The following is an 870-nucleotide window of genomic DNA, read 5'->3' as shown; positions in this document are numbered from 1 at the left end:
ATAGATCTATTTACAATTCAGTAGGCTTATTTTTTTTTATGGTCAGTCTGGCCATCATATTAAGAATAAGTACGGCTAGCCCAGCTGTCTAGCCGTACTTATTAAGTACGGCTAGCCAACCAGTCTAGCCGTACTTACTGTACTTAATAAGTCCAGTCTAGCCGTCATTAAGTACGGCTAGCCGCTTCCAAATTTGATAGTGATAACTGCCGACAAACTTATACACATGTATAAAAAAAACGCCGTGGCTGCCCGTACGGGACCGTACGGATAAGAATAGTGGCTACCCGTACGGGACCGTACGACAAGAAAATATTCTATTCGTACGGCGCTTTTCGGTTGCGGTTGGAGTTGGAGGAGGAACCTGAAGAAGTCAGAAAGTCAAAATGGCTGCGGAAACAACACCACGCTTTCAACTCGGTGATTCTTTCAATTAAAAAATTTGACCCACAAGGATGTTGGTGTTGGTGTTTGTTGGTTGTTGCTTTTTATTTGGGGGTTTTTTTTTAGATTGTTTTTTTTTGTTTTCTCAGTTTCTTAGCTTGCCCAGAAAATTAAATTGTAATCTGTGTTTTTGTTTCTGTTTTTAAAGGGATTTTTGTCCTGTTGTTTGATTTCCCAAGAAAATTACTCTGTCATCTTGTACTCGTTCTCCTTGAAGGGAACAAAAAGTAGGATTAAAAGTGCTTCTTTTTACAGAGGAATATTTTAATATCTATTTCGTGTTTATCAGAATAATGTATTAATAAGTGGAATTAACAAGAGAAAAAATGGCAAGAGAAAGAAAGAGAGAGAGAGAGAGAGAGAGAGAGAGAGAGAGAGAGAGAGAGAGAGAGAGAGAGAGAGAGAGAGAGAGAAGAGAGAGAGAGA

The sequence above is a fragment of the Aplysia californica genome, unplaced genomic scaffold (assembly GCF_000002075.1).
Source record: "Aplysia californica isolate F4 #8 unplaced genomic scaffold, AplCal3.0 scaffold00115, whole genome shotgun sequence".
NCBI classification, from domain to species: domain Eukaryota; kingdom Metazoa; phylum Mollusca; class Gastropoda; order Aplysiida; family Aplysiidae; genus Aplysia; species Aplysia californica.
Note: the sequence above shows the minus strand (reverse complement) of the source record.